This window comes from Mastomys coucha, unplaced genomic scaffold (genome assembly GCF_008632895.1).
Source record: "Mastomys coucha isolate ucsf_1 unplaced genomic scaffold, UCSF_Mcou_1 pScaffold22, whole genome shotgun sequence".
Classification (NCBI taxonomy): domain Eukaryota; kingdom Metazoa; phylum Chordata; class Mammalia; order Rodentia; family Muridae; genus Mastomys; species Mastomys coucha.
This window is the reverse complement of record NW_022196905.1, coordinates 262,642,010-262,663,905: the sequence shown is the minus strand read 5'-3', so window position 1 is coordinate 262,663,905 and position 21,896 is coordinate 262,642,010. Positions and strand designations below refer to the sequence as shown.

Here is a 21,896-nt window from a genome sequence, read left to right as displayed (position 1 = left end):
GTTATGGTCATGTGACCCTTACTCATGGGGGCTTCCTACGGAACCACACAATGGAAAGAGTCCTCCTCAGCTTTGGTAGTGACCCACTAGCCAAAACTCCTGGAACTGGGTACCCACTTGGCAATTGAAGTGAGATTATGGGCCAGAAGTGGAGCTGGGAGGAGGGGAAAAGTGGGTCCTGGGCTGGACCTGCTCTTTTTTCTTTTTTTTTTTTAAAAAATATGGAATGCTTTACAAATTTGCGTGTCATCCTTGCGCAGGGGCCATGCTAATCTTCTCTGTATCGTTCCAATTTTAGTATATGTGCTGCCGAAGCGAGCACTGGACCCGCTCTTTGATGCTCTATGTTAGCTGGCCAGTTGCAGAAAGTGGCTCTGCCTTAGCCCTCTGAGATAGCCAAAGATGGTGCTTGTTAATATATACATATGTGAAGTATATTACCTCACAATAATCAAATGACTATGAATACCACTTGATACTTACAGAGCAATATGCTCTGAGCAGCTCCCGCGCCATTCAGAGTGATGTGTCAGTTGCTGGATCATGCCGCCCACATTTTACAGATTACTTTTGCCTCCGTATGTCAGATTCAGGTTGGTGTAGGAATTTACTATGACAAGAGGCTTTTCTGAAAGTGCCCTCCAGAGAGCACCCCAGAATTCACACTCTAGATGATCCTGAGCTTTTCTGACAACTTTTTATAACACAGGAGGAAAACAGTATCTTGGCTGTGATGAAATCTTGTGCTGGCACCGGGCAGAAGCACATGGGCAGCTGATTGGTCTAGATTTTAAGCAGGTGGTCTGAGAATCAGGGCTGTGTTCATCCACAGCCAAATGTTTCTGATATCTTGAAAGAGCATTCCAGAATGCTGACATGAAGGCTCAGGTGTGAGTCCTTCCCCCTACCCCCACCCCCTGAACTGACAAGGGCCTAAAGGTGGTGGAGTCAACATACTCTCTTGGGGTACAGATAGAGTCTGAGAACAATGAACAATGTCTCTGAGAACATTGGCAGTTTCCTGGGCTCACATGCCACATAAAATGTGTCCAAGAAAGTTTATTGATTTGGGTTGGTGTTTTGTTCTGTTCTGTTTTGTTTTGTTTTCTGAGACAGGTTGTCGTGTAGCTCAGGCTGGCCTTGAACTAGCTATGTAGTCAGAGATGACCTTTAACTTCTGATCCTCCTCCTCCACCTCCCGAGTACTAAGGTCTGCAGCATGTGCCACCATGCCTTGCTAATTTGTCTCTGATGATCAAACCCAGGGTGCCATATATGCTAAGCAAAGCACCCTGCCAACTGAGCTATATCACCAGGCCCATATCTTCAAGTCAGTGCCCACAGATGGCACAGAGCTGAAAACAAACAAGTTCTTAGTTCGCTAAACAAGGAGACGACAATACAGAAAGCTCTAAGGCCCAGAAGCTCTGTGACACTTCGTAGGCTGCTGAGGTTTCCCTTTCTGCCCAATAGGACCACAAAGTTCATAGCTGCCAGCAAGCAAAGAGAGGCCACAGTGAAGCTGGGTAGGATGGTGTCCAACCTGGGCCACCATGACTGCAACATGGAAGCTCTTCTGTGACCTTGTTCCTGGTGACTGCATACTGTTTCCAAGCCTCTGTATAGAGCTCATATCAACAGTGCCACATCTTTAGGAGGTCTTAGGCACCACTCTCACTCCTGAATCCAATGATGTGTTTGACAGGAGAACAGCAGAGAGCAAAGTATTAAACAGATTCATCACGGAGTGATCCAGGCTGCTTTGTGATGCTCACGGGTGGCCAGGCCTGCAGGGTTCATTTCTTTGGAGCACAAGCATTTTGAGCCAGTGGAAAGATTTCCCTGTTGGGCTCCTACAGCTTCAGTTTGCCAGAGATTACTTGATATTTCACTAAAGTTGGGAAAGATTTCCAAGCCCAAAATAAAGGTAATTACAGTCAACTCTAAGCAAGTCCAACATTTTGACATTACAACACAACATCATCATCTACAAAGATCACATTTGAGAATTATCCAATTTACAAAGAAATCGAAAAAACCCGTCATAATGTCTTAAATAAGTTTACAGTTTTATGCTGTGCCATATTCATAGCATTTCACCACATGTCTCCAGCATGCCAAGGGAGATTTTAGCTTCCAACCAAAGTCATAGGGGCAAGCCAGTCATGTCTCTTCAGCTGGTGAAGTTCCTTTCCTAAAAAGGAACACCTTTAGCCTTCACAAGCATAGATGGAGACACACGCGCGCACACACACACACACACATACACACACACACATACACGGAGAGAGACAGAGTCAGAGACAGAGAGAAAGACAGAGAGAGAGAGACAGAGAGAGAATGAGTTTGGCAAAGAGACCAATGGTCATTTGCATGCAGAGAATGTGCTCCGGATGAAACACCCACCAGCCTGAGGTGCTTTAAGGTCAGATAGACATGTAGCTGGACATAAGCCAGCTGTCTTCAGAGTGAAAAGCACAGACAGATTGGTCAGCACCCTAGAACTGGCCCACAAACCCCTCTACCCTTCTTTAGGTCCTTCCTCCAGCCCCCGGCCCAGCCCCCACATCTTTCCCAAGCATGCCTGGCTCATAGCCACTCCAGACTGAGGTAATGCTCACCAGGCTCACCAGGCTGTGAGAAGCCACAGTGTGTGTTTAAGGGTGCCATGATGGTGGTGCCTGCAGAGGTCGCACATGCTGCTGTCTTAAAGACAGGAAGGCAGAACTCTCTCTCTCTCAAGGGTGTCTGATTGTTTCCCTGTGCACCTCTATCCCCATTTACACTTATGTTCAATCTATGTTAAAAGTGCTCATTAATGAGCACCAACTCCACTTCATGCCGCCTCATTCCAGTATTTTCTTCTGAGGCTCTCTGGGGATCTGGTTTTACTTGAGCGGAGGTCTCTGAAAAGAACCACTCTACCTCCGTGAGCAGCATTGCAGAGGCATGTCTGCAGCCCCACTGCCACGGACAGAGGGGCACCCTTGAGCTCCGGCAGGCTGTTTCATTTCACACCTTTTCACTGAGGACAGTGTCAGGCTTGTCAGCCTGGTCCCTAGGGCTTCCCAGCCTCACATTCACTCTCTTACAAACATTTGTTAAGCATTTGCTCTATCCAAAACTCAGATTATGGTAGCAGGTCCCTGGGCCTTTCTGTCTTAGTGTTTGTCCTCTGTCTCCTTTCTCTTGCCAGCCCCACCCTGAGTGTCCTGACTCCCATAGACAACAAGGCTGGCAAAGGCTATTGCAGCCTCTGATGAGACTGTATCAGTGTGAGGAGGAAGCACAGACAACCAAGGTTTCTATGGCCTTCAGTCTCTCCATCACAGACAGACTGTTCCTCCAGCCCATGAGATTGCAGGGTGCGTGCATGTTTACATGCACATATATGTATCTGTGTATATGTGTGGGTATAGATAGATAATAGGTAGATAGGTAGATAGATAATAGGTAGATAGATAATAGATGATAGTTAATAGGTAGATAACAAATAGATAATAAGTACATAAATGATTGGTAGGTAGATGATACAGAGATAGGCAAAGATAAGATCCGATAAGATACGATAAGATGAGATAAGATAAGATAAGATGAGCTAAGATGAGATGAGATGAGATAAGGTAAGATAAGATAAGGTGAGCTAAGATAAGATGAGGTGAGATGAGGTCAGCCATCCCAGGAATAACCAACTCTTGCTGGTTATCACACTGACACACTGACTTAAAAAGAGAAATATTAAATGCAGGCATGGAGCTCGGACCAGCTGGTGAAGAACAATTGCTTCTCTTCTTTCAGAGCTACTGGAGAAGAACCTTCCCATGCCTCTCATGTGCTGTGAACCCCACTGCTGTGGGGCTCCCTAGGACACAAGTCTTCACTCCAGAGCTATTACTAGAAGCTTCCTGCAAGGTAACTTCTAGCAGAATGTTATTTCCGCTGACAAATGAGAGATGTGGTCTGCTTTTCTGAGCGGAGGTATGGATCAGATTGAAATGTCCCCCCAAAAGCTCATGAGTGCAGCGTTCTGAGGTGATACTATTTGGGAGTGATCAAATCATAAGGGCTCTGATAAAATCTATCAACCAATCACTGCTTTGGCAGGTTCAGTTGGGGAAATAGCTCAAGCAATAAAATGCTTACCATGTAAGCATGAGGAGAGGACCTGAGTTCCATCCCCCAAACCCATATAAAAGTTGGGTACGGTGTGCACTTTTAATCCCAGCACTGGGGAACAGGGACAAGAACATTCCTGGGGCTTTCTGTCCAGTAAGTGACACTGGCCCAAAGCCATGATAGATGGCAACTGAGGAGTGACACCCAAAGTTGACCCCTGGCCTCCACACTTATGGGTACACACATGTATGCACACCAGCACGTTTATGTAAACATGGGCCTAGGGAAAATAATTATAAGCTGATCTCATTATTAGGAGGTGGTAGAAATGGAGATGGGCAGTCACTGGAAGCTATCTTTGCAGAGGAGCTCTTGTTTCTTGGCTGCTATGAGACAAACAGCTTGCTCTGCCATGATGCTCTGCCTCACCTTGGTCCAGAAACAATGGATCCATGTGACCATGGGCAGAGCTCTCTGAAACCATGAGGGAAATCCTTTCCCCCTGAGTTGTTTCCTTGGGCATCTTGCCACCATGATTGGAAGCTGTTTAACACAAATAGACCTGTGTTTTGGGAAGCTCAGCTCTTTTGCCCAGGGCCCCTATGTAACTCACTATACGCAAGGGAAAACATTGGTGAAAATAAAGACCACATTGACAGCATTAAAGAATCTTTCAGGTGACATCAACAGGCCACTAGTAGAAAAAGGACCATGCAGTCCCCTGGCTACTGGCTAGCCTGTGGTAGCCACAGGCAGAGAAGACAGATTGTCATACATCTGACACAACTCCACATATACTATGTGTATACACATGCACAGATCCTACAAACAGGGTCTGGAGAGATAGCTCAGCAGTTAAGAACAATGTATGCTCTCCCAGGAGAACCAGATTTGATTCCCAAAACCCATGTGGTGGCCAACACAATCTGTAACTCCGGTTTCAGAGGATCTGATCCCTCTTCTAGCTTTCATGGGTACTGAATGTGGGGTACAGACAAATGCAAAGGCAGAACACCCCTACACATAGAATAAAGATAAATAGATCTTTTAAAAAAAAACACATGTGCAAATTATAGATGTTTTCATGCCACACGTACCACACTTATGCACACACATGCATGGAGTATACATACACACTCTCTCTTTCAAACACACACACACACACACACACACACACACAGAGAGAGAGAGAGAGAGAGAGAGAGAGAGAGAGAAGAGTCTGGAGCTCCATGAGACTGAGGCAGAGTTGGAAGTACTATCAGAGATCCGAAGAACACACGGCAAACAGAAGGGTCACACTGAGTAAAGCCACGGACAGCCAGTTCACAAGGCCAATGTGAAAAATAATTACCAGAGACCCAGTGGAAGTAGCTATTGGGAGCTACAAACACAAGAAGGAGGCTCTGGGGTTATAAGTAAAAAGCAAGAGGGTGGCGTATCCCAAACAGGATGGGAGAGAGGGCAGCTTACCACAATGGACACGAAGCACGTTCCTCCTGACCCTGCCCAGGGATGAGGTCTTTACCCTGTGAAGCCCCACGGCTTCTGCTCCAGATGCCCTATTTTAACTGTGTAGAATAGAAAACAGAAGCTGGGCGGTGGTGGCGCACGCCTTTGATCCCAGCACTTGGGAGGCAGAGGCAGGTGGATCTCTGAGTTCAAGGCCAGCCTGGTCTACAGAGTGAGTTCCAGGACAGCCAGGGCTACACAGAGAAACCCTGTCTCGAAAAAAAGAAAGAAAGAAAGAAAACAGAGGGACAGAACAGACTTCGGGTTCTGTTCATTTGGGCATGTGATATTTTTATTTTTATTTTTTATGATAAAGTTTATAAATTTAAAGAATAAAAATCTTGGATACACAACAAAAACAGTTCGGAAGCAAAATGGGCCCTAGCAGGCGGAGGGGTTACTTAGTAAGTCAGAGGCCAGGTCAGGAGAAGGGTCTTCCATGCCACGAGTCTGGGCTGGAAGCTCAGGATGACAAGACTCAGTGGGAAGAGAGATGACGGGGTTGAAAGCATTCACCCCAGTGTTTCTGAAAAGGTGACCTCCAAAAACGCAACAGCGTGACCAACACTCTCAAATTGAGGCAGCTTTGCAGTTTGGTCCGTGAGCGTGAGAGAAACCATTCACAGGTGTCAGAACCCAATTTCCTGGGCCTCGAACCTCTCGGTATTAAACACAAATAGGTGAGTCGTTGCGTTCTGATGAGACCTCTGAGCTAATCCATCGTTATAGAAGTAATTTACTCTCAAGAGGATGGAGCGGCACATGCTTTAGGACAGGAATTTAAATTAGGAGATTCTTGTGTCCTTGCTCAAAGAACTTCTCATACCTACCTCCAGGATGTCTGCTCCATTTTAAAGACCATAAGACACGCATTTCCACAGTTTCCCACCTCATCCTCCACAGAGCTCTGCCCTACATAAGGATATTGGAACCATTTAAATGATATCTAGGGGACACTGGACTCTAAGTCCTAAGTCAGCAGGAACGACCCACCGACCTGCTCGTAGGTCTTCGGGGTGACCTGCCAGAAGTTCATCTTCCCTTCCCTTTGGGTGTGCCCAAGGACACTGGGTCTGACCTCTGTGCTCAGAGGTACTGAGGATACCTGAGTCTCCAGAGAGATGATCGTGTAGATGAAGAGAAGAAACATTGCATAGCTTCCCTTTGCACTAAGAGAAATAAGAACACGAGGTAGCGAAGTCAAAAAGCTCATTTTTCACTAAGTCAGCTAACAAGAGGGTTTGCAGCCAGGTGCCCATCACCTCAGCCCTTGGGAGGTGAAACCAGAAGGATCAGGAGCTGCGTAGCAAACGCAAGGTTAGTGTGAGCTGCATAAGGCCCTGTCTCAAAACAACAGCAGTTCTCTGCCCTTCACAGCTCTTCTTAAAGGCAGGTTTTCATAAAGCCCTGGCCTTGGCCCGTTTCCTATCCAGTCAGACACACCCTTGGCCCACCTCAGCTACTTCACCCCATTCCCAAACCTGTAGCTACTAGGACACCTCAGACTCCCCTCCTCTTCCCCGTCTCTGCAGTATCTGCCCCACTACTGCCTCCCATTCCTGCAGCCCCACTGATGCCTCTCCGCCCCCACCATGTCTCCCCACTCTCCTTCTCCTTCCAAACCTACTCTCTAGGGCTGCAGATTCAACATCCCTAACCCCCAAATTTAAAATCCAACCTATTCTAGAATTCAAAACGTTTTGATGTTAACACGAAAACACAAGTGTCAAAATTCCACCCCTGACCTCAGGTCATCAGCCACAGCCAATAGCCAGTAAAGCATCGTGTAAAACTCTGCCCCAGGCTCCGGGATGACATGTGCATAAGACACAGATGGGTCTCATGTTGAGACTGAGGTCCATTCCCAAGATATTTCATTACAGACATGAAAACATTCCAACATAATAATCATACAAAAAAATAAAAGAAGTCTAAAACACATCTGGTCCCAAGTATTGGATATGGAGGACGCCTAACCGGCATCTTCCTGACTTTTCATGTGACTGCCCCATGGAAATGCCGGCTGCAAGGTTAGCCCTTTCCTCCTTCACCCTTATTCCCAGCTCTGTCTTTGGGTGGGTGACACAGGTCCTGTCTATGTCTACAGCCACCCCTTCCTGAGGAAAGGACCTGGTTAACACAGACACCCACCCCCATCTGCTGTGGCTTTGCCCCATGTGACATCATGCCCCCAAATGACATCATGGTTGGTGTCTTAGAAGAAGGGCAAACTTATTTTGTCTTCCCCATGCTTTCTCTTGAGAATACGGATAAGATGACTGGAAGTCCAACTGCTGATGTGGGTCACAAAATAACTTTGAGTATGGAGTCCCCCCCCACAGGGTAGGACTAAAAGTGGGAGGTCTCTGGAGACCAGATGGGATCTGCTGCCCTAGCCCAGTTCTAGGGAACATTCTTAGCACTCCTGTTTGAGGAAGCTCAGTGTTCAGCTGAATCTTCTATCAGCTGCAGAACATTTAATCCCGCAATCAACTACCCCATGCAACAACCATGCTTGGGAATACGAGGTGACTTCTTCTTTCTGCCTGGCAAACATATTTAGGGTGGTGGCAGCCTGCACGCTGTCCCTCAATAGCCCCTAGTGTTCCGTCACCAGATCTGCCTACCCCAGTCCTACTGCAGGCTGGGATGGGGGTGACCCTGAGCAACTTTGGGACTTGCTTTAAGGTTTGGTTTGCTCAGGAGGGATAAGGGGTTTTGTCAGCCCATCAGTACAGGTGATAAAAAAGACAAGCCTACGCTGGGATCCCGCCAGGAAAGCAGTGAAGCTGGAGCACATCAAGAGAGGCTGAAAGAGCCCATCCAACAGAGGAGGAAGGGGCCCTGCACAAACCCAGCGCAGGAGCGTTACCATGACAACACGGGGCCTGGGCGCTGAGGTGCTGGTGGAGGCCCTATAGAATGGAACAGTGAGGCAGGAGGCCTAAGCCAGCTCTTCCCCCACCCCTCCTCCCACGCCTGCCCACGCTTCAGCCCGCCTCTGAGACAGACTTTTCTGAAGCCTTGTGTTTAACCCTGACAATTTATGAGCTTTGCATTCGGAATCATCTCTATCTGTGGTTTCATATAGAAAGAAATAATTTTAAATCTACAAGTAAAACAGCCACACGTGTCCTGTGACTACGTGTGCCCTGCCACAGCAGGTGCCTTCTTCCTTCAAGTAAGGAGGGGCCTGGAGAAAAGCCTGGAGGTGGGGCCAGACCAAGGCCTTCCATCACTGAGGACAAGGACATGACTGTAGCAGTGTCCTGGAACCTGGGTCTCCACTCATATCCTTTCATGACCTCGGGCAGCCTCTGTTGATCCAGGGCCTCTTTTATTTTTTAATCTTTGTTTTATTTTGTACATGGGTCTAAGGAGGTGGGTCTTGGATGACATGGGAGACCCGAGGGTTGGGGAACTGCTCTGACAGTCCTGGTCCTACCAGTGGCTCTACCCTATGTCAGCAAGTCAGTAGCCACTGCCTCTTCCCACACCTCAACCCCTGCCAGGGTCCTTCCTTTCCACTGTGCATGTGTGACAGAGGAGCCAGGCTGGCATGAGCCCAAGTGACCTTTCCTACCTACACACCCATTGCAGGTGAAGCCCAGCAGAATTCCCTAGGCATCAGATCTATTTGATTGATGTTGATAATGCTTCTTGTTCTGTGGTATGGGATTTTTATCTTATTAATGTTTTTTTTTTCTTTTCATTTTAAGATTTATTTGTTTTATGTATCTGAATACACTGCTACTCTATTCAGATACACCAGAGGGCATCGGATCCCATTATGGATGGTTATGAGCCACCATGTGGTTGCAGGGAATTGAACTCAGGACCTCTGGAAGAGCAGACAGTGCTCTTCACTGCTAAGCCATCTCTCCAGCCCCGTGTTTTTTCTTTTATAAGATACAATCTTGCTATGTAGCCCTGGTTAGCCCTCTGCCTCAGCCTTCTGAGTACTGGGATTACCTGCCCCTGTCATGCCCTGATTGACCACTAGTTGCATTTGTTTTGCTTACATCCTGAGTACTAGGATTGTTGGCATGTACCATCACATCCAGTTTATGCCATGCTGAGGACTGAGCCCACAGCTTCATGAATGTTGAGCAGGCTCTCCACCAACTGAGCCACATCCTTAGCCCCTTTTGTACCAATGAGGAGAAGCCATTGATCCAGAGTACTATTCGTATATAACAGTTCCCCCAAACTGCTGCTTCACAGATCATTCTGAAGACTCAGGATGGTAGGATTCATGGAGAAGCTGTGTCTGTATAACTTCTGTGGAGATAAGCAGGGAGGGCTTCCTGTAAGGTTCTGGGAAGTCCTGCCTCAGGGAGTACTGACTTCCTATAAGACTCTGGGAGGTCCTGCCTCAGGGAGTACTGACTTCCTATAAGACTCTGGGAGGTCCTGCCTCAGGGAGGACTGACTTCCTGTAAGACTCTGGGAGGTCCTGCCTGAGGGAGGACTAACTTCCTGTAAGACTCTGGGAGGTCCTGTCTGAGGGAGGACTAACTTCCTGTAAGACTCTGGGAAGTCCTGCCTCAGGGAGTACTGACTTCCTGTAAGACTCTGGGAGGTCCTGCCTCAGGGAGTACTGACTTCCTGTAAGACTCTGGGAGGTCCTGCCTGAGGGAGGACTAACTTCCTGTAAGACTGTGGGAGGTCCTGCCTGAGGGAGGACTAACTTCCTGTAAGACTGTGGGAGGTCCTGCCTGAGGGAGGACTAACTTCCTGTAAGACTCTGGGAGGTCCTGCCTCAGGGAGGACTAACTTCCTGTAAGACTGTGGGAGGTCCTGCCTGAGGGAGGACTAACTTCCTGTAAGGCTCTGGGAGGTCCTGCCTCATGGAGGACTAACTTCCTATAGGGCTCTGGGAAGCTCTGCCTCAGGGATGATTTCAGTAAGGCTCTGGGAGGTCCTACCTCAGGGAGGCCTCTTCAGCAGGCCCAGAATTTACTGAGCACAGTAAAGGCAATTCTTTTTTCATGGTTGATCTGCTAACCACAGAAGGACTGTGTCACCTCACACAGGATGATTAATCTCAATTGTCAACTTGACGAGATCTATACTCAACTGGGAGACAGGCCTCTGGGCACACCTGTGGAGGACTGTCTTATGTCAACTGACAACCTATCCATGTAGGTGGCACCATGTTTGGGCTTAAATCTGGCACTATACAAAGAGCAAGCCATGCACTGATCGAAAGCGATTGTGGATCTCTGCTTCTTGACTGTGGATGCCGTATGAGCGGCTACTTCAACTCCTGAAGCTGTGAGCAGTAGGATGTACCCTTGAACTGTGAGCCAGGATTTAGCCTTCCTTTCTTAAATTGCTTCTGTAATGGTATTTTATCATAGCAATACTGTCCTACCCGGAGAAACACTATACAGGTCGCCTGGTACCTGTGAAGGCTAATTCAGGCTGGACATTGTCTGCTCCAAAAGAAATATGGAACAAATGGTTAACTATAGTGCCAATCCACATACCAAAAGAAATGCTGGCTTCCAGGCTCCCTCAGTGCCTGTGGCTCTTCTCAGCTCTTCTCACCACACCTCCCACCCTAAACTTCCCAGCTCATGGGCTTTCTTTTCTCCAGCTTCTCATTCCTCTATGGTCCTGCGGGTACCCTCTCAGCCCCCTCCCTCTTGGTCTCTTTTACTTGCACTCTTTTTTCTTCCTCTCTTGCTCCTCCACCCTCACTCTCTCTCCTCTTAAGGCCTGGTTCAGCCTGTCAGCCATGCTCAGTCCACTCTTCCAGATGTCTCTGGCTGTACTCTCCCTCAGAACCTACAATAAAATTCTTCCCCTCAACCTTGGATGGGTCGTATCCTCACTTTAAACACACGGTGCCTAAACTCCCGAGTTATACAGACATGGCATTGCACATGTTCCTGAAAAGCCTTTAGTATCCCAGCTCTGAGGTGTTCCGCTCCTAGCCAGTGTTCTACACACTGTTGTGTGGGCAGCTCGCCCCTCTCTTCTTTTCCCATCGACAAAGCAAGGAAGCGTCAATCTTCACCCTGGAAGCATTGGTCATTAACGAAAAAGGTGGGAGCTGTCTCAGCAGGGGCTGTCAGGTTCCTTGTGTATTCTGTCCTGTGCTGGGATTGAAACGTAGAATGTTAATGTATGAGGATTTGATTTCAAATTATGTAAATAAGACGACTATGGAAATTAAATCTGTGATTAAAGAGGAAAGAGGAAGGGGAGAACCAGAAAGCTGAAAAGATTAGACAAAGAAAAATCCTGGGGGCAGAAGGGGAGGGGATGGAAGAGGAGGATTTGGGAGAAGCAGCCTTTTGGGTGCCCTTGACCGTGGGAGGCAGTGTGCCTGCTGGTCACAAGCCTCTTCTTTTCTCAGGTCCAAGGAAGGCTCCGGGAACTGAAATGCTTTAAAGGGAGATAGACATGGAGGGGGTAGAGGAAGATGCTTTAGTTTTCTCAGCAAGGGACAGGAGATGCTGCAAATGTGCCCATGTGGCCCTGATTGGGGCTGCCTATGAGGTTCTCCATCTCTGAGCCGGGATGGAGGGGGAGCGAGAGCCAGGAGCAGCAGGAAGGCTAAGTTTATGCAGTGGAGGGGGGCGATGAGATGGGGCGCTGCCACAGGGACCCCAGTCTCCTTTTCCTAATGAGTGGAAAGTCTCTAGCTCACTCAATTTAAGAGAGCAGAAATTACCCTTGAGCCATTTAAAATATTTGTAAAAGAAAATACTCAAGAATAAATAGTAAACCGAGCAATGGGAGACAGAAGGGGAAAGTGTGAGTATCTGGTTTCTGCTGGAACCCCCATGGCTGAGTCCTGTGCTCCTGGAGAGGATCATCTGAGAGACTCACTTCCCACAAGAGGGAGAGTGAGTGATGGCAGTTCTCCCTTTCTAGGGGAGTCTGGGAATTGCCCCCCCACCAAGTGCCGGTGGCTCCAGGCTCCTGGCTCTGGGCTCCTCCTCTTCCACTGCCATCAAGGGTCATCTTTAGGACATCATTAAACCCTAATCATCTCCCGAATGTCCTGTCTCTTAATACTGTTAAGTGTCAGGAAGTACACATGTCCAGGAAGTGCACATGTCCAGAAATTAGCTCCTGCTGGATTATAAAAGCTCCCCCTCCAGGTTAGATAAAAACCAGCATTCCTTAGGAACTTGTGAAATGAGTTTCCAGGTTCCCAAAACAGGTTCCTTTGCCTCTGGCAGGAGGAAGAATCTAGGGCTCCCAATTGACACATGCCTGGGGTTGTATGTCAAAGCCCTGCTGACCTCCAGGCTCCTTCAGCCCTTATTCACAAATACATTTCAAAACTCTCACAGAGAGCCTCCTGGCTTCTCATCTCAGATCTCTGCTCTCTGCAAAGCTTTTCCCCTGTCCTGGGCTGGTTCTCTCTCCTCTTCCTATTCCTGCTCCTACCCCAGCCCTAACCATGACCAGTCTTTTTTTTTTTTTTTTTTTTTTTTCTCTGCTCTGGACAGTTCCAGATGCATCTGGATTTTTTTTTCTCTTGTATCCACAATTAAAGCCTTTTTCCTAATCGTGGAGCTGGCATTTTGGTGGTTTCTTTACTGTGCCACTTGCCCCATACAGATACCATTAATGTAGGGCTTTGTGTGTCAACTTTCCAACACAAGAATTCTACAGAACAAACACTTAAGCTATGATAAAGATTTATTTTTAATTATGTGTCTCTATGGGGATGTAGGTGTGGATGCACATGCACATAGAGGTCAGAGGTTAACCTCAGGTACATTCCCCAGGAACTGCCCATCTGGGTTTTTGAGATAGGGTTTCGGATTGACCTGGAGTTAACCAAGTAGTCTAGCCTGGTTGGCCTTTGGGCTGTGGTGGTCTGCCTGTCTCCATCTACCCAGCACTGACACTTCACATGTACGGTACCACATTTGGACTTTTCATGTGTTTTCTGGGAATTGTACTCAGGTGCTCATGTTTGTAAGATGAGCATTTTACTGACTGAGCCATCTCCCTACTCTTTAACCCAATTTTAAGAAAATAATAAATCGCCGGGTGGTGGTGGCACATGCCTTTAATCCCAGCACTTGGGAGGCAAAGGCAGGTGGATTTCTGAATTTGAAGCCAGCCTGGTCTATACAGTGAGTTCCAGGACAGCCAGGGCTATACAGAGAAACCCTGTCTCGAAAAAAAAACAAAATAAATAAATAAATAAATGTTATTTTGTGGTGGTTTGAATAGGAACGGCCCCATAGACTCTTGTGTTTGAATGCTTTGCTCATGGGGAGTGGCACTATTAGAAGGTGTGGCCTTGTTGGAGTAGGTGTGTCCTTTTTGGAAGAAGTACATCACTGGGGGATGGGCTTTGAAGTCTCAGAAGCTCAAAATTAGGCCTAGTGGCTCACAGTCACAGGAAGACCAGATGCCTGCCCATCAAGGTATAAAACTCTCAGCTCCTTCTCCAGCACCATGTCTGCCTGCATGCCACCAGGCTTCCCACCATGACAGTAATGGACTGAACCTTTGAACTGTAATCCAGCCCCAATTAAGTGTTTGTGTTTAGAAGAGTCTCAGTGGTCATGGTGTCTCTTCACAGCAATAAAACAGTGATTAAGACAGCAGCTAATGTGTAAGGCTGACAAAATGTGCAGATGCTGTTTGACGTACAAAGGGTCCCATTGTACACTGAGAATATCATTAATTCATGTTACTAGCATGCCCAACCTGTCCAGCCAGCTCCTGGCTCAGCAATAACCCCCCCCCCTCGTACCATGCCGAGTCAATTCGCTGTAGCCACCCAGCATCTGGAAGAAGGACTTTAACACCTATGGCTAGCCTCGGAAATGATCAATATCCAAAATATGGGTCTTACTGAATGACTTCCACAGAGTGATAAAGTAGAAAAAAGTTTAAAAGAACTATAAACCTGGGGACCATTTTAAGAGAAGAGTGGAGGACTTAAACACTCAAATGTTGACAAGGGGGAGGAAAGGCAAGCTGACAGAGTGGAAAAGCTGGATCCATTCCTCCTCACAACCTTCTTCTTACCTGTGAGCCGAGCCACGAACGGTAGTGCACGCCTGTGATCACAGCAAGTGATCTTGTCCTGAGGCTAGGACAAGAAGATCAGTTTAAGGCCAGCCTGAGCAAGACCCTGTATTAAAAACAATTTTTAATAAAAAAAAAATAAAAATCAGGGGAGGGAGCTAGAGAGATGGCTCAGCAGTTAAGAGCACCGACTGCTTTTCCAGAGGTCTTGAGTTCAATACCCAGCTCACAACCATCTGCAATGGGATCCGATGCCCTCTTCTGGTGTATCTTTAGACAGCGACAGTGTACTCATATACAATAAATAAATAAATAAATAAATAAATAAATAAATAAATAAATAAAACAAAAGCTAAATATCAGGGGAGAACAGATTTCAGCCAATTACATTGCAAGAAGCAAGCAGAGGAAGGAGAAGCCAATGGCTGTGAAGACCAGAGGCCAGGCCAGCCTCAGTGGGCCTCTAACCAGAGAATGTACTGGAAAATAAGACTTGGGTTAAGAAAGAAGTGGATAGAAAGTCCAGAAGGCCCAGGGAGGTGCAGAGCCTAGAAGGAAGCAATAGCCGTGCTGCATCTCAGGAGACTTACAGATTCATAGCCAAGGCTGAGGCTTGCTGCCCCCAAAGGCCTGCAGTCCCTTTTCCTGAAGAATGGCCCTCCTAGCAAGATCCCTACTGCCAGCTGTCACATTTCTCTTACCTGCAACAAACCATGGCAGAGTTTTCATCCCGTGCCTCTAAGAATCCCAGGGGTTGGGGTGGGGTGGGCTGGAGAGACGGCTCAGTGGGTAAAAGCACTTCACTAGTTGCTCTTACAGAGGACCGGGGTTCAATTCTCAGCATCCACATGGTGGCTCACAACCATCAATAATTCTAGTTTTGGGGGGGTCTGACACCCAGTTCTGACCTCAGCAGGCATGAGAAGCACATGTGGTGCACAGACCAACATACAGGCAAAACACTTATAACATACACACAAAGTAAAATAAAATAAAAAAAAATTCCAAGGGGATTAGGGAATCAACTCCTCCCATCACAAAGAAAAATCAAATCAATGGTGAGGCTGAGCCCTGCCCTAAGCCCATCAGGTAATGTGAGCCTCTGTGATTCCAGGAAAGGCTCATCACATACTGACTGTATTGCCTATCAACCACACAGTTGGTCACAGGAGCTTCCTTTGCCTTGGATCTCTGCCCCATAGGCCCGTTGATTTTAGAGCCACACACAGTTTTCCTGGGGAGAGACAGATCTCCCTTTGGCCTCTGTCTAGCTCACATCTCCTGTGATGTTCACCAGAGAAACAAGGCCCAGAACTGGAAGGGTGAGTCCAAACGGGCCCCAGCAAGCCCAAGCGTCTGGTGGAGACGCCTGAGAACCTACAGACCGACCAGAAAGGAAGTGAGGGAGAGTGGGCAAAGCTCCAGCCAGGGGCCTGTCCTCAATAGAAACAGCTGGGCTTCATTCCTCCTTCAAAGTAGGCTTGTGCTCAGAATGTAATTGTGGGAATGTTCCCACAGCTGAAGCTGTGCTCCGCATGGCTCCTGTTTGTCTGTAGGAAAGCATTGTTATTCTGGGAGCAGCCTCTTTAAGCAATAGGCAGACCTGTGTGACCTCAAGGCCAACAGTGCTTCAAGCTGAAGAATGGTCCCTGGCTGCAGCTGTCAGAGTCAGCTCCCAAAGCTCAGGAGAAGGGGTCTTTCTGCTAAGCCTGAAGACAGAGAGGGCCTTGGCCTTACACACAGGAAGCCTCACATCTTTATTTCCTTCTTCAGTACCAGAATCCCTGACGTGGCTCAGCACAAAATAAACCTCATTTTCCAGCCTGCCCACAGCCAGGTGTAGACAGTAACTGAATTCTAGACAATGCGCAATCTCTCAACTTAGGGCTGTCTAGGCTCAGAGACGATCCAAGCATGAAGGCTAGGCAGGAAGGACAAATCAAGACATCTGAGCCTGGATCTCTCATCAGGACTCTGGAGCCCAAGTTCCTGGTTTAAAAAAAATGAAAGACTGAGACATAGCCCAGTGACTGTGTGTGCCTACAAGTACAAGGTTGTAGGTTCAAGTCCCAGTGCTACAGAAAAAGACAAATGGAGCCTAGTTTCCTGATTTGATCAGTAGGGTCTGGGACCCGGGTGACCTTTAAAAAAGTGTTATTTAAGGTTCCAAGTCACATGGTGTTTGACTTTCTCAGGACACAGACTTGATAAGATGAAGTGGAATGCTGGGAAAGATGAAGCCACTGTTGATGAGTGACAAGAGAGGTGAGAGCCCCTGCGTCAGGCCACAACACAACCCCTGCTCATATACAGACTCAGCCACTATTGAGCCCTGAGATCTGGAGGCAGGAAGGATTTAGGAGTGAGTAGGTAGTGACCGTGGTGAGTTCCTAAACTAAGTCACCTCTCTACGGTGGCCTTTCCTGAAGGATCTCCATAGTCCCTAGGCCACAAAGGGATTCTCAGTTAGTGTGAGGCTGCTGCATACACCTTACTCAGAGTGAACCAGGGATTACATAAACCTTTTGTGGGAAGAAATGCCCAGAAGGGGAAGCTCATTGCTGAACGCTCTGGGCCTATCTAGATACCTCAATAGCATGGAGAACTATTGAGGTTTTTATGCTAGACTGTACATGACTGACTGTCATGGTCCTCTCGGTGGAGTGTTATGGTTATCAGTTTCAGAGCAGGTAGAGTTAGGCAGGGAGTTGGTCCCATGTCTACCTTTCTCAGTTCTGAGATTCACAGGGTTTGGGCCCACTCAACCATATCAGTTCTTCTGTCTGGTGGCCCGGTCCACTCACTCCACAGAGATGTTTTGTGCGACTCCAAAGGTCAGTCATCTTACACTGATCCAGCACGGCCAGGTGATGTTTGTGACTTCACATGCCACAGAAAGAGGGCCTTGATTCACCTCATACCTTATCAGAAAACTATACAGCCAGGCTACTTAATGGTTCTGAGTCTCTAAACCTGACATGAGAGAGAAAGAGATGGAGAGACTGAGAGAAAATGAAGGAAGGGGCAGAAGGATTGGGAGTTCCAGGCCAGCCTGGGCTAAACAGCAAGATCCTTTCTCATGAGGAGGAAGGGGAAGCGGGAGAGGAAGGAGAAGGAAAAGCTGGCCACAGGCGCGACAGTTCAGTGCAGGTGAATGGCTCGGGGATGCTTCCACTTTTTTTTTTTTTTTTTTTTATCTTTACCTCATTTGCTTTATCTTCTTCCTCTGGCCAGATAAGGAAAGTAAATACATGGTGATGACAGCAAACAGACCAACAGAAGCCGGGAACCCCTGACCCACTGCCTGGAGCAGAGCTGGCTACAGAGAAACAGCAACTGGCATTGCAACTGCAAAAGAGAAAGTATGTAGCATTTCTCCAGGACCATGGAGGTCTCAGACCTGACCGCCTGTAGCAGCAAGAGTGGGAGGAGCCCAGCTGGGGAATTCCTGAGTTTGTCACACAGTTGCAACAGGGGGACTGCAGATCGTGGACTCAGCGTGACTCGCTCTATGTCCTCTGGCCAGCAGTCTGGCTCCAGATCACACTTGGTAAAGACATGGCCTTGACTGCAGAGCCGCTTGGGCAGCAACAGTCCATTAGCCTGGCAGAGCTCAACACTGGAATCTAGGAGAGCTTTCAGGCAGCTGGGACCCACCGTATAAACCCTAGCATCTGTCTATATCTACATACAGGTCCCTAGAGTTACCACTGGAAAGAAGGTAACTCTCAAGATGCTCTGCAACTTTGAGCTCAATAAATAGAGACCAGTCGACTTACTGTTTTCAACTTCAAAATAGTTGTAGGTCCAGTCAAATCAGACAGAGTGGGTAAGTCTGCTAAGCCTGGAGTCCCCGTAGCTCTATCATATTCTACCCTTAGAGACCTAGTAGTGGCTACTGACTTGGGGTACCTCAGTGGTTCTCAGGGCTTATCTTCTCCGTCCTCAAAACAGATATTCCACTGGGACCTTTCTCTGAAGGCTGCCGGGTTAAAGTAAGAATATTAGCATATAAAACATTAGCATGGGGCATGGTGTGTGGAAGGGCACAAAAGCTTCGACCCATGAATAGAAAGCTGTGCGGGCAGGCAGACTCCAGCATTCATTACAGAAGAGCATATCTTACTGCTTCTGCCCTGTTGGATGCCACTGGCATGGTTTCTATAATGTCCCATGCATGCAGAACCCTTGCAAATAGCTCTGCAGAGGCTGTAAGCAACAGGCAGTCTGTCTACCAGTTCTGTACACGTATACATTGTTATGTTTCAGGTAAATGTGCATGCTGTTCAAATATTTTAAAAGTTCAAGCCATTTTATGATCATCTGACATACTCTTTCCCAAGCTGATAAAACTCGTGGACAGTTTTGAAGATGTCAGTGTTGGACACTGAATATTTCGATCCCTTTCCCAACTCCTGTTTAAAACTTTATCCCCCGGGTGTGACTGTCCTGAGAGAGAGAGGGCTTATGGGAGATGACCAGAGTACAAGCTGGAGCCCTCCTGAAGGCACAGGTACCTGCACACCGACCAGGTGAGAGCAAGGTAAGCAGACAATAGTCCACACTGGAGCTTGACATCACTGTCATATTGGCCTTGGACTTTTGACCTGTAGAATGTCAAGGAAGAATATATGCTGTCCATCAACCATCCGGCCTTCAGTGGCTTTGTTGCAGCAGTCCGAGCTGACTGAGCCAGCCAGACTCTTGACCGAGGTCTGGGTCACAACGGGGAACACCTTTTGGTACTCGCCATGGCCACCATTGTCTATGTAGAAGGTCACCATTTTTTCTAGACAAGGCAATCTTTATACTGACAGGCAGCCTGGGGCCACAACTGCTAAATTCATCCCCAGGCCTCACCTATCTTCCCACCAGATGCCAACCAGCAATGTCTCTTGGTTTTTCAGGCCAGTCTATTGTCATTTTCTTTGCTTGACTTTAAACACTGACAGACCTTCCAAGGGCCAAGAGAGTTCTGCTTAGAAGGAAACCTGCCTCTAGTCACTTGCCTTTTATACTGACCCTTGCCCAGCTGGGAGCAGCTCCTCCTCCAAAGCTGGAAGAAGAGCAATGGCAGCTCAGGCTGGGACCTCACCATGGCTCCAGGTAGCAGGACTGGCTCCTCACAGCAGGCTATTCCTCTCCATCCTCAGGTCTCCAGCTCCATCCATCTTCACAATGCTCAAACTGCCCCACTTCTCTTTCTCTCCCATCTGACCAGCACATACTCACCACACATTGTGGTAGCTTCCCCTGCAGGTGGGCTATGTGGCTGGTGGGCGTCCAGGTGACCTTGTCTATGTCTGGGCTGGCTGCTAGCGGACTGTTAGGTGTTTACAGCCCACTAGTGTGGCATGGCGGTGGGCAGGTCTGTGGACATCTTTCCCACCTGCTCCGAGCAGCATGGAGCGCAGCAGTTCTCTGTCTGTCTATCTTCCTCCCCTTTCTCCTTTTTATTCAGTTCAGGACCTCAGCCCATCCGAGGTACTGTTTACATGTAGGTCGGGTCATCTCTCTTCAATGAGCCTAATCAAAAACCCATCACAGGCTGGCCCAGATGCCTTGTCTTTTGTCAGCATGACAATCAGTATTAACCATATCTTAGTCACTTTCCTATTGCTATGACAAACACAGTGACAGAGGCGACTTACAAAGAAAGCATTTAATTTGGGGCTCAGCATTCCAGAGGTTAGAGTTCATGACCATCGTGGCATGGAGCACAGCAGGGAACAAGGCAACAGGCAAACACTGGAGCAGCAGCTGGGAGCTTACATCTGATTCGTCTGATTCGCAAGCATGATGCTGAAAACTAACTGGGAATGATATGGGCTTTTGAAACCTCAAACCTGCCCCTAGTGGCATGCCCCTTCAAACAAGGCCGCACCCCCTCCAATAAGGCCGCACCCACTCCAATAAGGCCATACCCCCTAGTCCTTCCCATGAAGTTCTACCAGTTGGGGACCAACACATTCAAATATATGAGCCTATGGAGGCCACTCTCATACAAACCATCACAGACACTAATGCTTCTTGGGGCGAATGCTCAGGGTTTGGCCTCCAGGAGGTCTCCAGTCAGCCATCCATCCTCAGCTAGGGCCAGGCTGCTTGTTAGCCGCAGCAGAGTCATTGAGCAGTATTGAGGGTGCTACTGGCTATGGCTCCTGCAATGACAATGTATGTGCGTGGCTGAGTGGGTGATTGTGTGGGCTGGTTGGGTTTTGTCACACTGACACAAGCCTAGACATATCTGGGAAGAGTGAATCTTAATTAAGAAAATGCCTGTGCAAGATTGGCCTGTAAGCAAGGTTGTGGGATGTTGTCTTGATTAATGATTGATGTGGTAGGGCCCCTGCTCTCAGTGAGTGATACCAACCCTGAGTAGGAAATCCTGAGTTGTATGAGAAAACAAGCTGAGCAAGCCATGAGAAATAAGCCAGTGGGCACCATTCCTCCATGGCGTCTGCTTCAGTTTTTCTCTCCAAGTTGTTTTTGGCCGTGTTGTTTTATTACAGCAATAGAAACCTAAGACAGTGTAGGACAGTGTGTAGGAGGAGCCTTTGAATGTGTCCTATCACATATTATAATCATGTTGATTACACAGACTCCTGCCTGAGTGCAAGTGTGATGTGTATATTGGGGCAACTCTACCCTTCAGGAACAAGATGGCAATGGCTATGTCTGCTATTAAATTCACAGCGATTATCCACACTCAGGAGGTCCTCCCCAGGTTGGGTCTGTTAACATTCTGCTATAGGAGGGGGGAGTAGGGAGAGTCATTAGACCCTCTTAAAGATTCTAGCTCCCTAGATCTGTGCCTCACCCCCACACATACACCCTGCATGGGTCATCAAGAAGTTCTAGAATGTATGAAGGGTGGAAAGTTGACTGGTGGGTCCCTATCTGTATGGCTCTCAGGAAGTCATCTCCCACGCTGGGATGGGACTTTTCAGTGATGCACTTGAGTCATCCATGTTGTTGTAAGTCACCCCAATAAAATCATTGGTTCTCAAAGCTAGATTTAGGTAAATCTGGTTCTTTGGTCTATAAGGTCAATGCCCCAAGCTGGGGTGAATAAAGATTTGTTCACGGGGGCTGGCGAGATGGCTCAGTGGGTAAGAGCACTGATTGCTCTTCCAAAGGTCTTGAGTTCAAATCCCAGCAACCACATGGTGGCTCACAACCACCGTAGTGAGATCTGTCGCCCTCTTCTGGTGTATCTGAAGTCAGCTATAGTGCACTTATATATAATAATAAAA

General features: G+C 47.8%; 1 non-coding gene across 1 annotated transcript; it reads right to left on the bottom strand.

Annotated features, from left to right (window-relative positions):
- Positions 1-215: 215 nt before the first annotated feature.
- On the bottom strand, positions 216-322 carry LOC116071548. Its single transcript, XR_004110959.1, has one exon. It is a non-coding gene; the product is annotated as a U6 spliceosomal RNA (small nuclear RNA).
- Positions 323-21,896: the final 21,574 nt, after the last annotated feature.